This window comes from Buteo buteo, chromosome 7, assembly GCF_964188355.1.
Source record: "Buteo buteo chromosome 7, bButBut1.hap1.1, whole genome shotgun sequence".
NCBI classification, from domain to species: Eukaryota; Metazoa; Chordata; class Aves; order Accipitriformes; family Accipitridae; genus Buteo; species Buteo buteo.
In genome coordinates this window covers 7,707,095-7,722,189 of record NC_134177.1, presented here as the reverse complement: position 1 = coordinate 7,722,189, position 15,095 = coordinate 7,707,095, and the positions used below count along the sequence as shown (strand labels likewise).

At 39.0% G+C, this 15,095-nt stretch overlaps 1 protein-coding gene across 1 annotated transcript in view; it reads right to left on the bottom strand.

Annotated features, from left to right (window-relative positions):
- NAALADL2 (N-acetylated alpha-linked acidic dipeptidase like 2) overlaps positions 1 to 15,095 on the bottom strand; it is a 644,640-nt gene that overhangs the window by 542,041 nt on the left and 87,504 nt on the right. Inside the window, exon 3 of the mRNA XM_075031410.1 lies at positions 1,494 to 1,572. The gene's annotated coding sequence lies outside the window, so the exon portion shown is untranslated. The remainder of the gene's footprint in view (positions 1 to 1,493; positions 1,573 to 15,095) is intronic.

Genomic DNA, 15,095 nt, shown 5'->3' with positions numbered 1-15,095 from the left:
GAGAGAAAGCACAAGAATCTGAAACTGTTCTTGCTGTGACCACATGGCCCGGAGGCATCAGGAGAGACCCCATCTTCAGGGACAGCAGCCCCTCCACAAGCCCAACCCTCCATGCACCAAGGTAACTGCTTACCATGCTTATGGGAAATATTTGAGTATATAGTGGAGATACCTATCCCGGCTAGACAGAGCTACCACTCTGAACTACTGGGAAATGTATTTTTTCTTTTTTTTTTTTTTTTTTTTATTGTGACTAAGTTCTACGAGCATATTTTTGCAAGTTCTAGAGTCAAATTATTTCATCATTGCAAGCCCTTCTGTCTTGATCTGGTTCTAGAAGTACCTGATGCTTAAGGGCAAAATCTGTCCCTTTAAACCAAATACACAACTGAATTTATTGCGCTGCCTGGAACTTGGTTTTATGGCGAGTGCCAGTATCACAACCCCTAATACTAGGGATATGAAGCAGCATATGGTTTCTATTATGCCTAATAGCATTGGTTAAATTTGGAGAAAGTGCCACTTGAAAATAACACTTTGAGTACAGCAATCTCACCGATCCCTTCATCTGCAGACACAGCAGAGCAAGTAGATCCAAAGAGCTTCAAACGCTGAAATTTACCCATTTTGAGTGATTTCAACAAATGCATAAGACATAGTAAACAGTCAAACAAGGTATGGACATAAAGGACTATTTAGTAGAGATTAAGAATACTTAGCTATACTTGCAGGTAATTAACTGTTCATAAAGTTATTAAAATAATTATTTCCTGCAATGGTTTCACAAACAAAACAAGCTTGCTAAGTCTTACCACGGAACACAGCAAGTGAAAAAATTCTGGAGGAGAATGACTAAAAATATGCAGTGTTAGAGGATACATTTTCCACATACATGAGAAATCAAAGTGTATACATATATAATAAAAACTGTAGAGTGCTGAAAATTAGTCTGGTTTGGCTTTTAATTTCCTACAGATATTTAATTACCCCTTCGTCATTTTCACTGCCTTGCTCTCTATACCAGGAGTATGGCACCATGAAAGTAAAATTAAGAGGAACAAAAATGTGAATTCCCATTCTAGCAATTTTGTTTGCAACTGAGCTCATGAAATACAGAAGCCAGAGTTGCAACCTGATTTTCAATTATTTATACTTTGCTGCCTTTGTAATTTCACATTTTCCATTGAATTATAGTGATCTCTCCTTCATATGCATATTCAATTTTTAGACAAAACAGACACTTGCCAAGGCAGTAAGACACATAAGCATTCATGCCACTGACTGTCATTTTGCTTAATTACTGAAGCCTACCCCAAATTATTGGCTCACGCCTACACTTTATTTTGACTAATTATTAAGTTTTGCAACTTAACTCCTTAAAATACTTACTTTCTTTGTTCTGAGCACATAATATCCTCACGTTTCTTTCAAACAGAACAACTATGATGAGAAGAAAAGTTAGAAGAGGTGTTTGATACAGTTTTTTCATTTACCTTAAAGCCAAGATAGGATCAGTTTTGTAGAGACTTTTTCACGAAGGCATATTTTCAATCTGGCCTCTATATTAACTGTCTGCAAAAGAGGAACACATCACATTTTATAATACCATTCACTGAAATAGAAAACTAACCATTTGCAATGATGTAACTTGTAAATATAAATAGAAGACTCATTTTCCTGACACAGCAGCAAAGTAGAACATATTTTTAAACATGCTGGTAGTTATGAAGTATTTCTCTCATTTAAAGAAACGAAGTGACTGCCAAAAATGTCAAAACCAATGCCCTCACATCCAGCAAGGTCTGGTTCATGAAGCAGCCGGTTCATACGCAGGGAACCTGTGGTAGTTCTACTCTACTACAGAACACTGGACAATAAAGAATTGCCTTGTTTATCCATCAGTAAAGTAGAAGCGTTCTTATTATCAAAAAAACCCTGATATTCTGATCATTTCAACTTTTCACTTATTTCCCACTAGCAATCTCATTATCATCCACATAAATATCCCTCCTCCTTTTAATGAAATGCAAAAGGTGCCAATGTGTTCCTTCCCCAAGCAAAACAAGGTAGCTCAGTACATATTTAAACAGTCTCTGTGTATATCACTGCAGTTCAGTACTAATCAAAGCTTATTATAAAGATTCTACAGATAAGTCCAGTAATAACCCTCCATTGCTGCACTACATAAATTATAAAACAAAAGGGAAAACAGGATCAATAGTAACCAAGTTGTGCCGTTGTAATTTTCTGTAAACACAATTATATCAGGGCAACAAAGAAGTTACCTGAAAAAAAAAAAAAAGAAATAAAAAAGAAAGGCACTGCAGCTTCTTTTCCGAGGCGTCCCATCGACATTCACACTGCAGAACCCACTGGGCTCCTCCAATACTCCATTTTGTAGGACCACAGCCGACACTCATCCCAATAAACAAATAATGCACTGAACTAGCAGGAGTGCAGTTTCTATCTCCCAGACACTAGGTTTTCATATAACTTTTACTGATCCAACATAATGGCTGTAGCAGCCACGTTGAAACAGGCTTCCCCTTGTGCAGGTAAGAAGGTGAGAAAGACTGGTTGAGAGATAGGTGGCCTTTGGGTGGGGGATGAACTGGTTTTTACATCTTTTCCTAGGTATGCATTCAAAAGTCTGACCAAAGTTATCCTTTAAATAACAGGGAGAATAAAAGCTGTAGAAGAAAACTTTAAAAGACATGTTTGAATTTGTCATCTGGAGATAGATTATCTTTAAAAAAAAACTACCCGCAGCTGATGCTACTTTAACTATTCATACTTCAGTTGCTGTTGTAACTGCCTTCAAGGTAACCCCGCACAGTCACAGTTCATAAAAATGAAAGAACAGGAAGACAGTCCCTTTATCATTGTAGATTTGAACCCTGCCAGAGATAAAGCAATTTGGGTTGGGAGAAGCCTAAAAAGTCATCTGGTCCAACCCCCATTTAAAGCAGGAATAACATCAACATTAGATCAGGATGCTCAGAGCCTTGTACAGTCATGTAAAACTAAGAGGAAAATACCAGTCCTAAATAGATTCATGTTTTGCCCTTCAGAGACCCAGTCCCCTTTTCACAAAAACAGTTGACAACGAACTGAAGCAAAGCAGCTAAAATTTAAAATGAAGTAAGGATGGATTTACTGAGTTCCAAAAAGCACATTTGCTTGACAGTCATAAATACAATATTGTACTACTTTTCTGCAAAACTTCACCTTTAAACTATACAAGCCCATGGAAGCACACATTACAGTTATGGTCTTACTGGGCAAGATTAAGGGGGGGGGTGGGCGAGGGGGCAGAGTAAAACCAGTCCTTTCCCTGGATCAGAAGAAAGACTTATTTGCTCACAGGTCTCAGATAAAAGCTTCACATTAAAACATTTTATCTGTCTTACAGTTTTACTGCTCAAAAGATGAACTGTGAGATTAAATCCAACTTTCTATTAAGCTCTAGAGATAGCCACATGCCATGCAACTCATAAGACTTTAGGGTTTAGACATCCATCAGTAACAGATATTGAATATATGAGGGAAGCATCTCAAAAAGGCATTAACACTAATAGGGCTTACATATATGTATCAAGGGAAAAATAGCCGCTAAGTTATGATACTACTCAGTCATGATCCAGAGGTACAGAAAGAAGCCTGCTGTACAATTCCAAAGAATTCTGAGAAATTCTCCTAAATTCACCAACTTAGAAGAATCTTTGATTTCTTCTAAGCATCTACTGAGAAGAAAAAAGGGAGAGAAAAAAGGTCAAATCATAAACTCAAACTCAAAAAGATTTTTATGTTTTACCAGTTGGAAGAACAAGTGCAGGGGCAAATTTAGCAGACACAGAATGGTTTCTCTTTTGTTGAAAACCAGAGGAAAAAAGAACACAGTGAACTCTTCCACAGGCTACAGCTAGTTGTCCAGTCTTTTCCATTTAGATAGTCACAGCATCATTTAAAACATGCAGAACACTTTAAGGTTTTTCTGTCACTATGACTAATAACTGCAGGATCTCACACCCCTGCATCTGCTAGATACACAGTTAAAAAGGGGACAACACGATTTGTTCATTTACGTAGTAACAATGAGATTTGGGATCAGGGAACTGAAAAAAGGTCATGTTTCAGTTTTCCCCCGTACAATATAGAGACACTTATTTCATGACTGACCAATTTCCTCTGCAGAAGTGACTATGTTCATAATATACTTCAAATTTTTTTGTCCATGCCACCTGTATCTAGCTTTTAAGCAGGTAGCAGAATTACCAATAACAACTCTGAAGTAACGTAGGTAGGCAAGCACTAGCCCAAGGAAAAAATTCCTGTTCACAAATCCCAAAGAAATTATTCTCTCCCCAGCAAAGTTTATTTTTGAGAAGATAACTATTTTTGCTGGGAGAGAATGTTGCAAATTAGAACAGAAATCCAATTTGACTTATAACTCCTGTGTTTTACATAAGGCTTAGAATTCAGTGACTAGAGAAGGCGGGGAGAGGAGGGAGGAATACAACTGCTAACGGATTAGATGTTGTCACTTACGATCCATCATCACACTTTCTCAGATTATGAAAATGAAATTTTCCCAGTAGTACATTTCACACTTGATGGATTACAGATCAGTTTACACATCGAAAATTGGAGCACTCGGATTTTACAAAAGTTCAGGTCTTCCGAGACCAGCATTTATTATATGGTTTAACACGAGTCAAGAGAAACATTCAGCAAGACAATGCCAGAGATACTTTCAGGCAATGAAATGGGTAAAGTCACAAACTCCTTAATGATCACTTCACCAAGACTGAATTTAACACTTTTTCCTTGACTATACAGCTGGCTCAAAAAGGTCATTAGACTATTATATTCACCGTTATGTAGAGCAGCACTACGTACATGCAAAGTTTCTATAGCAACACTTTCTTAATTCACTCTTTAAGCAAAACACCAATTAGCTTTTTATTATAGCCAATTAAAAAAATCTGCACACTAATTGACAACCTCTCTACTCAGAATTTAAACTTACGCAAAAGAAAATTGCAGTGAAATTTTCTGTGGTAATAGCTTACTTGCTATTCTTCCTTCTTAACAGAACAGTAGATTATTCTTGATAGGGGCTGAACGTTTATTTTCAATCTAAAATGTTTAGGCACACAGAAGTAACCTATCCTGATATGCCTTAAATCTTAGTAGAGCCTGAAGATTACAGGTTTCAGAAAGGCAACAGAAATGTAATCAACTGGCTTATTTCTGCATCGCAAGAAATTGGGCACAGGCCTGTGCACCTGGAGTTCATGGAAGAGGCAGCTAGCAAAATGTTTCTCTCTCAAAGTATTTAAGCATGTCGAGCCAAGGGAGAAAGACGGCAAAAAAGTACTAAAAGTCAAATTCGGTAGGGCAGCAGAGACATTTTCATTTGCTTCTTAATACTTATTGATGGTTTTCTCAGATGTCTTCTACACAGCTGGTGATGACAGCTTCTTTGTATGCCGCTTCAAGTAGCAAATATCAAGATATATTAGTCAGAAAACAGTCAGTGAACACAATATAAAAAGAAACACATCATGATGCAGAGTATCAGGAGAAGTAATCAACAACAAAAGCAAAACTGTCCTTCTCAGTAAGATGTTCTGCAGGAAGCTCAATAAAAAACATCATTCCCCTTACAGTTCTCCCACGTGATATGTCAGGATTCACCTTACTAATAAATAAATAAATACACACAGAACAAAGTAGCAGATGGCTCCTCTGACAATCCTGGTATGCCCCAATCAAGAATTAATGGTGCCTGAGGTATCAGTATGTCTGCTGGTTCTTAAGGACTATCTACAGAAACTACTTCTATTCTCGCCATCTTATACTTATTTACTCATACTGTCTTATCCTGCAGTATTAGTATAGAAACTTAAGGCATCTGGAAAGTTATGTGGGGACACAATAGGAGTAACCAAAAGAGTTTCCCTTGAAAGGCTGAAAAAAGAAAGAGGGGTTAGAGTAGTCTTTCAACCCTACCACTGTAGAGGAGAGAGCAAGGTATTCCCACATGTCCCACTACGTATAACCTTGGAGATGCAGAATTTGCTGCAGCACGAGAAGACCACCTGCTCCAAAGTCAATAGGGTCTGGAGTACACCGGTGGGCTATGTAGTAAGCAAGGACACCAGAGGTAAGGGACTAAGGTTAACGAGACAGCTACAGGCTTTTATTCTTCGTTCTTTAGAGAGGTAAGCTCCCAAACACAGCTCCCTGAATTGCCAGAATATAGTAGCACGCTCAAGCTCAAAAAGTCTTCCAAGTGCAAAGTCCCTGCTACTAGATGCGCAGCTCACCCTGCTGAAGAGAGGTTGTGTTAGTTCAAGACACAGTACGCAGGGTTACACGCACAGCGAGTACTAATTGAAACTAATGTCATCATTTGTAGTCCCAAGACTTTGAAGATTTCTCCTCTAGTAAACCCCTGCTACCAGCCCCTCACCAAACCTACGTGACACCTCTGCAGCGTACGTCTCTGCCGTCCCTGCCCTCGAAGGGAGGAGAGCAGCCCACGTCCCAGCACGAGACCTGTCGGTCACAGTAAGGCAGTAGTGAATACTTGAGAGTACCAGAGCAAACAAATTAGCTCTTTTCTCCTTTTTCATTTTTTTAAGCTTTCTGCATTGGCATTTCAAGCCATTTAATCTTTCAGCTAGCGGGTCCACCCTGCCAGTTACGTATTACGCACACAGAGTGTATTTGAGGAGAAGGTTTAGGGCAAAGTTTAAAGGCAGCTGGTAATGGCAGAGCTGCTTATTGGCAACAGCCAGGATCACCTTCAACTGCTCCCCGGGAACCTACGTTCCCAGTATCAGAAAGGCTCCAACCAGCGACAGTCATTTTTGAGATACACCATCACTAGGTATCTCTTTCTTACTTTCTTCTCGGATTTGCTCTTTGCCCAGTCAGACTGCCCTGAACAGTCACGTGCATGCGGTCAGGCAGGTGGTGTGTGATGTGAAAACCCTTGTGGGAGTAAAACAACAAATATGATTTCTGGCAGTCTCACCCCTGCCAAGAAAACACCTTCAATGGCCTAAAATATGAACCCAAGCCAGCTGTGCAGCCATCCCAGTCTTTGCAAAAGCAGACAGTTCACAAATCAACACGATCAGGAAGTTATAAACTTCTGCTGTGTATTTCCTGCTATTATGATTAGCATTCAAAGTAACTTCATTAAAAGAACAATTTACACATTCAGTTGTAGTTAAGAAATACAGAGCTACATTCCACTTTAAGACTCCAGAAGCAACATTTTCTTCTTTGATTGATTTTTTTTTTTTTTTTTTACTGTTTCGCAGAAGGGCTTACTGCAATTAAATTGTCTTTGTCCAAGTATAAAAGCTCAAAATATTCTGTTATTTCCAAGAAGTAATGGGATGGCTTTGTTGCATATCTAAATCACTACTCACTGTTATGACCTACCATAGAACTGAAGCAGACTAGAACAATAGTCTAGGCATCATTGCGAGCATGGATTTTCAAAAGTTTTGAAACACCCTTTTTGACTCCTTTCATTTACTTTTCTGATTTTGAAAAGCATAAAACACAGAGGCATGATTGCAGTAAATCTTGATAACTACCATGGATTTCTCCCACTCTCTCAATGAAGAAAAGTGTTTCAGAAGAACCTTCCGTCCAAATGTATCTTTCCAATTCCTACACAATCCCTGTGTAGGCAATAATACACACCCATACCACTGGATGATGAACGGAAGAATTTAAACAAAACTATAATTTTCCCACAACATTGTTCAACCTCTGAAAAGAGTTGGCATTCTCAATCCAAGCTTTGAACACAAAACCTGCAAACAACTGTACAAAAGAGTTTTCTTTCTTCATGTCTTCGTGAAGGAAAAAAAGTATCAACTTGATGAACTACTACACTTCAATAACCTGAAGTTATTACCCCCAAACCTAAAAAACCCCTCAGTTTTTATTATAATGTTTGAAGCAATTAAAACATTATCCAAATAATGCTATTTCAACACTGTTCTAATTCTTGGTACTCTATTAGAGATTTACAGCAAGATCTCTGCCTTGCAATCAGATCAAATAGTAAATACTGAAAAGGTTCTCCTTTCTTTGTGCTGTCATTATTTCATTTACCAGAAGGCTAAAAGTTAGGGGTAGATTCAATATTTCTTACGAAACTTCAACCTCGGATTCACAATTGCCACACCTGTAAGCTCTGAAATCAGAAACCCTGAGCAAAAAGAACACAAGAATGCTATGATTACTACCAAGTTCTCAGAGCACAGCATGACAGAGACATTATTGCGTCTTTTCAATCTTCATAAGGTCTTCCAAAACTCATGCTTTTTTATCAGGCAAAACAAACACAACAAATCTCCAGTCTTGCTACTGAAAATGGCCAGCTCATACCTACAGATGATTGTTCTAGTTTCAGCTGGGATAGAGTTAACTGTCTTCCTAGTAGCTGGTACGGTGCTATGTTTTGATATATCTATTTTCCTATTTTATCATTTCAAAGTTAAGTTCAAAGACCTAAAGGTATGATAGATTAAGCCTGGAAAAGAAGCAAGCTTCTCCAAGGACCCCTCCACCTAAGAGCAAGAAAAATTTGGCCAATTAAAAAGAAAAAAAAAAGAATCAAACACTGAGGAAACTACAATTAAAAGTCTCTGTGGAGGAGTAACACTATTGAAACAACCCAACCTATCTCCCCCTTCCAATTTCTTCCATCTAAAACTTCCAGAAAGCATCTAGTCATAGTACTACTTACATCTTCTTATATTAGGGGTAGAGCAGCATATATTTATATTGTATGTATGAAAAAAAATCAATACATGCAATTCAAATCTCAGCAGCACATACAGTTTGATAGATATACTATTCCAGCTAGTGCCAGGGTGCAGCTGGGAATCGACAAGCAATTTCAGTGCTACCACCAACCCTTGTAGCATGTGATGGATCCACTCTGCATCTCTGGTCCTCAACAAAGGACTGGAAGAAGAAAGAGCCAGTACAAGTCACTGCATAGAGAGAAACAGAGAACCTATGGTGGCATTATGCTTTCTCTTTGAGATAAGAACTCCCAACAGTTTGTCTTTATATATTCAGAGAAAAATAACTAAATATCTACCACTAAAAGGACAAAGATGGCTGTTTTGAATCAAAAGAGAAGGCCAAAGAAACTGAGTTTAGCTACAAGGGCCCCTAATAACAAGCAGCAGAACATCGTATCTTTTTTGGGTAGAAGAAGCTGTTATCTACCTTCCCTGCTCCTAAGGGGATTCCCTGAGGGCTCTTTACCAATTTCAAAAGGTCAGTCGCTGTCTCAGAGTGCTTCTTGTCAGTGTTAAAGACACAGTCTAGTTTTTGATACTGAGATAAAACAAGTATTTGCTAGTTTAGACCACCACAAACTGAGAATAAGGCCCCCCCTGCAGTATTTCAAAGCAACAAGTGCGTAACGCAAGATAACCAATGTAGGGTAATATTCTGAAGGAGAACAAAATAACTTGTAATGATATACTCAGTGATAGGTTTCACTTCCAACCTTGTCCAAATTGCACTTAAGTTTGCAGAACTTCTGTCGATTTTAACAGGTTTTGGAGTATGTCCTTTATGTCCTCTGAAATTATATCAGAAAAGTAGTATCCGTTTATCAGGTTTAGTGGGCGCACACACACCATATTTTATCTTTAAGCTTCTCTCCTTTAAGGAGAGGGAAGGTTCATACACTCTTCAGACAAAGAAATAAAGCAAATGAGGGGAAAGGCAAATTTCTTGATGACAGAACAAAGACAACAGGTTCATCTTCAAAATGGTTTCTGTTTTCTCCCTTGGCAAAAAAAAAAAGTCAGATAATATACATCAGGTTTTTACTTGTATTGTCATCAAGATTCATTCCAGTTGTGAAAAGGTGTCTGTCTCTCTATAATTAGTTATCATTAAAAAATAGCAAAAAGTCAATTTCCAGACTTTATAACTATTTTCATCTAATAATTTGTTGTCTTTTGCAACTGCTAAGTTATAAACCTCACCAAAACAGGGTTTATTATAGCACTCCTATAGATAATCGTCTGTCAGCATTTTTATTAAATTCCTTATACCAGCAGAGTTCATAAATTGGCAATAAAAAATATATATGTAATTCCAATGAAAACACACCACACTGAGGGCCCAGGTTGTTTTCAAGTAAGGGGAGAATACTAGACCATACCTCTCCATCTTGCCCCAGTACACAGCCAGCCAAATTTTAAAAGGGAAACCATTCTTGGCTCAGCAGCAAAGGCTGAGCTGCCGTTTTACATGTGCTCACCTCCACAAAATCTTCAGTCTTGATCCTCTGGGTTCTGTCCCCCACCGGGACACGCAGAGCTCAAGGGGTTCAGCAGCAGCTGGGGGGGGGCTTTATGGGCAAAGGTGACTTTGGGCACTCGGCAAGTTTAAAATATCCTCCTGTGTCCAGGGAACCACAGAGGGTTTGTGAGCCCAGGAAAAGGTGATTCAGCCTCAGTGCTGACAAAGAGCATGGAGACAGTTTTCGATACATTTTTATATAGCGAAGTGTTTTGTGGTGTAGAGATGCACCAAGCAGTAATCGATGAGCTCGTTCAGGCATGTTACATACACTACAGTAACTCAGAGCTGTACACTAATGAAACCAGACTGCACTCAAGCTAGCTTATCCTGAATTATGTTAGGTATTTCTGCCCAGCCCTAAATTGTGCTACCTCATCTAATCCTTCAGAAGACACCGCGTTTAAGTTATCCCGTGTTTTCGCAAAGGGGACGGGCAGGGAGAAGAGCCTCTTCTTCCCTGCTTTCAGCACAGCTGATGAAGCACCCCTCTAGAGAGACAGCCCCATCAGGAGGTCACCCTCCTCTTCCTCACTAGTTCAGAGCAGGACCACTCCATGCCCCTGATTCAACAGGAAAGAAGAGGCATGATTCCCATCTGATTCTGCCTGTAGTTTCGTGGCTAGGACACGCCATGGATGTGGGACCTACATCTCAGGTCCACCCTTCCCCCTGCCGAGACAGGCGCTCTGAGCTTCTCAGCTTCAGTCCATTGGATCTTCTGGTTTTCAACTTCCTTGGACAACCCTGTCACAGGGATATCCACCCGGTGAACCGCAGCACTAGCAGCCTACCATCTGTCCGAGATTAAAGGAAAAATAGGAGCTGATTCATGTTGAAAAGTTCAGCCACACTGAGTTTTGCTGACTTATTATTGGTCAGCATATTTATTATACTAGATATAAATAAAACATTAAACATTTTGCTCAAAATATCCAAATTAGCCTGCAATTCTCCTACTTCCTGAGCAAATTTAAATTAGTTTTCTCCCCAATGCCTTTTCTTTTTTTTTTATTATTAAAGAACCAACACAAGGAAAAGCCACGACTAAGTACACCTTTAATAGAACAAAGAAAGAAAAAAAGAGAAAAAAAAAAGGAATAGCCAGGAGATGATAGAGACAGCCAAACTTATATTAGTGCTAAATGCCAATTTTTTGTGGTATTGTTGCTGTTGCATTATTTTGGTATTCCAATTAACTTCCGATGTTGTCAAATGCAAAATCAGATAACTAAGAAATGGTTTGCACCATGAATGCTTCCACACAATACAGACAGGAACACAATTACACAAATTACCGTTGGCCTACACTATCAATTAAATATTCTCAAAAGCAAAGGACAATATACCTATTTTATCAATTATGAATTCCTGTAGTCCAGGAGACACATAACAAGTATTACACATGGTGTCAAACAGCAAAAACTAATTCTGAAGTCTTCTTTGCTTGGTTTCTAATTAAACCCATTGCCCCACTGCAATGTATGTTTGCAGTTAGCTGCTGCTAGACTTAACTGTGTCACCAGCAAGTATGAATAAACATCATATTGATTTAAGAGCATACATTGCTAAAAGTCAACGTTCCAATAGGTAGAACAGAGGTGATACCAGAATTGCAAAATCACACTTAGTTCAGCTACCAAAAAAAAAAATCCCATCCTAAACCACTCTACAAAAGAGACTCACAAATGAGAGCAAAGACTAAACAGGGCAGAACACACAACTTGACTAATAATGTAAAACCAACATTCCCGTTCATGCTAGAAGAAAAAAATATACTACAAAAAAAAGATCAAATCTACGACCTGTACCAATTTTATTTTGAAATAAAATTTTTAACAAAACGCAGATGTATCTTGCCTCGCTGAGAGGCCATAGAATGGTGAATTACAACTGTTCCAAATACAGTGTCTGATTCTCCATCAGGTAAGTCAGGAGTAGTCCCAGTGGAAATAAAAGGTACTCTAGTGTTGGTGGAAGGCAGGTCAGACACAGCCACTAGCAGCACTGTGATTTAAGACGCTCGCTGATAGTATGTCTGTGAAAAGATCAGGAAAGCTCTGATTGCCTATTATGCGTTATTAAGAAACAGATCAATACAGAAATATCCAGGGGCCACTAACATGCACCGCACATGTGATTTAACCTTCTGCAGACACGTCGAGCAGGCAATGAAAGCTGGTTTCCTGCAGCCCCATGGTCAAGGTCTCTGCTGCACAGTACGGCTTGAGCCATGATTGAAGATCTTCCCTGGGGTTGGACACGCATGGCATCTCTCCTCTTCTACCTCAACTTCTTCCTCCCTCCCTGTTGGATGGGGTTTTTTGCATCTACTAAAGTTCAACCCTTGGCTTTTTCTAATGGGATCACGAACTCTCTCTTTTTTACCCAGTTCCCTGGTTTTAGGAGATTTCTAGGACAGTACTCACATTCACAACTCCATCCAGCAGGAATGGCTCTGCTGCTGACACATCTGCACATAGTTTTCCCACCTCAGGGGGATACGCCGTAAATTTGTTGATTTTAATGCACCACCTTTCAGGCAGCATGTGCCTTTGCCTCACCCTCACTTCTCAGGAGCTAGCTAATATATGGGAACAGAGTCATGCACAAGCGCTTGGAAGTTTGCCCCAAAAAGACTCTGTTTCAGCTGTAATGCCCAATGAACACTTGACAACAGATAAGCAGCTGTGACTCCTGCTCACTGTGCCAGGCACAGCTATCTCGCCTTGTGTTCCTCCAGCTATACCCATTGCCATTACATTTCATTTTAAGCTCTTTGGGGCAGAGGTTGGGTTGGGAGATGGGGTTGTTTGCATGCAGCAACCAAATGTAAAAGGTGCCAGACACCAGCTGGAGCCTCTAAACATTACTTTAAATACCAAGAGTAACCAGTCATTTCTACATGTTTTTCAGCTGAGGGATTGATTTTAAGGATCATAGAACAGAAACAGTTCATTTTTGAAAAATAAAAAGTAAAAATATTAGGAACTCCAGATGCTCAATAATTTTCTTCACAAGATAGGAATACTGCTTAAAATTCCCCTCTCCACCAAGCAGTATTCTTTTTCTTGAAAACATGAAAATAAAGTTAAATTCTGAACAGTAGCATATGTCACACAAATACATGTACCAGCACCACCCTGTGAGCCTCACACCACTTTGCTAGCACAGCTGGGCAGATTTGTGTTATTTACAGTAAGCGTAGTTAATAAACTTATAATAATCATGTTTAGCATCAAGCTCAGAATGAACTGCTGCCAAACCGATAAATGTGGCTACAAAAATTGATAGCTTTGAAATTTGTTTCAAGGTTCATATACAGAAAACCTCGCCAGCAGACATACAAAAATAAGAACACTTTTAAGAACAAGAGTATTCTGCATATGACTGAATTAATTATTTGAAAATCACCCACCTAGAAGAAAAACGGTCTCCAGCTTTGGTGACTGGCTGTTTATTTCCAACACAAAAATAACTTTATTCATTGTGGAAAAGGAGGATGCCTGATTCTTTCCATCTTTTGAAGGGTAAAAATAAGTATGTAGAGAAAAGACAAAACATCACTCATTTAAAATAGGTATTCAGGCCTTAAAACATTTTCAATTCCAACACCAATACAACTCCCATATGATTCTCCTTCTGCCCAAAGTTAAGGAATCCTTACTATTAATTCATAGATTAACCTACTACAGAAAGGAGTTTCTTTTAGGAGTTCCTCCTCCATTCTCTTATTCTTCTAGATATAGAAGAATGTGCATAATAGACAGTTAAGCTTATAATCGTACCAGAAAAATAATAAAAATGACAAAGCAATGCAGGTGCTGAGCATTGGACACTAAAAGAAGTACTGGCAACGAGACAGAATGGAAAAGAGTGGAAAAAAGTAACAGTTGTTTTCACAAAGCTTACATGGCTAGCAGTCATACTAGATAGTACCATCTATATGTCGGATTGCCCAACTTATAGGCATGTGGAACCAGATGCCTTGCAGTGATAACTGCCAGTTTTTTTCTTCTGTGGGTTAAAACTCTGAATTTCTTAATCCAAGAGCAAACGTTTCTACAGGTTTCCAAACTGTGATTTCATTAATTCAAGAACAAACATGAAATCTTACCAAAGCATGCCTGCTTTTAGGGAAATGGAGTTCGTCACACAGCAAAAGCAGACTGGGACCAGAAAAGTTGGGGAGAAGAGGCAGAGAAAACATGGAGAGGGCAAAGAAGAGAGCAGAAACAGACACAGAGAGCAGTGAGACTCATGGTCAACAATGTTCTCCAAAAAAAAAAATCTTACTGCAGAGTCTAACATACTCCAAACCATAAATTCCTTTTGCTCATCTGGAAGCTTATGTGAACCACACCAACAAGCTGCGCATCCCTCATCCTTACCTAAAGCTGACAGGACAAACTACTAGAGGTCTTGCTCTTTCAAAGACAACAAGTAGGGTCTGTTTACAGATCTGTAGCTTCCAGGCACACTGCTAGATGCTGGTCAACTCTGTGGGCACTACTATGATGCTGCATCGCATGATTGATTAGAATTATTCAGCCTGCCTAGAAAATTGAACAATAATTAAAATGCATTAATATTGCAAAGTCAAGCATTGAACAGCTACGAATTTCAAACACAGATATATTTATTATTATTTAATCCATGCATCATTCTGTGTCCTAAATTGACATCACGGGGGGTAAAATGGAAGCTGCTGTTGCCTTGTTCTGTATTTA